General features: G+C 35.8%; 1 protein-coding gene across 1 annotated transcript in view; it reads right to left on the bottom strand.

Annotated features, from left to right (window-relative positions):
- The window catches only part of LOC104496868 (centromere protein J-like), a 26,131-nt gene that overhangs the window by 3,830 nt on the left and 21,558 nt on the right, over positions 1–743 (bottom strand). The gene's annotated exons all lie outside the window — the stretch shown is intronic.

Raw genomic sequence — 743 nt, 5'->3', positions numbered from 1 at the left:
AAAAAAAAAAAAGAAAAGAAAAAGAAAAAGGGAATACATGTACTTGGGGGAAGAGAAATGCAGAAATGCAGTATTTCCACAAGCATTGTCATAATTAGTGAGGGCAAGATTTTAGTTTTTAGAAATTATTTTATTTAAATATTACTAGTTAGGAATGGGAAAATGTTCTTACATCTACTTATGACAAAAGTAAGAGTTATGTGTCTTTCTAAAGACATAAATCTTCATTTTTACCTCTCTCATTGCACAAGAAAGTCCAGCCCACAGCTCAATTTTATGAATAAAATCCAGTGGTAAAAATGTCAGAGTGAACTTTTTTCACATTTATTTTTCTTCTGAGGATGAAAACAACAGATATTGTATTTGCTACTTCTACAAGCAGGAATTGTGATTGCTAGAAGCTTTCACAGAGCCCATCTCAACATTAGCTATAAGAGAATTGGTGTCTCAAACAAGTCCACCCTGAACAACTGTTACATTGCAAAAACCATTTCTATGACTGCTCACAGTTTCATTAAACGACACTTGCATTGGCGGAGTGAGAAGACAAACCCAGAACTGAACAGACACAGAAACTGAGTTATTGTCTAAAATTTATCTAGCCAAAAACCTTATCCAGAATTGACAACCCAGTCAGTTGCAAGGGAATGTTTTAAAAGGATAAGCCTGCTTGGAGCAGAGTCATTGAAGAGACTTCTGGGAATGAGATCTGGCCTAGATGAGCAGCGACAGTGCGGAAAGAG

Source organism: Buceros rhinoceros, unplaced genomic scaffold (genome assembly GCF_000710305.1).
Source record: "Buceros rhinoceros silvestris isolate BGI_N320 unplaced genomic scaffold, ASM71030v1 scaffold1517, whole genome shotgun sequence".
In the NCBI taxonomy this organism is placed as follows: domain Eukaryota; kingdom Metazoa; phylum Chordata; class Aves; order Bucerotiformes; family Bucerotidae; genus Buceros; species Buceros rhinoceros.
This window is presented reverse-complemented; position numbering and strand designations above follow the sequence as displayed.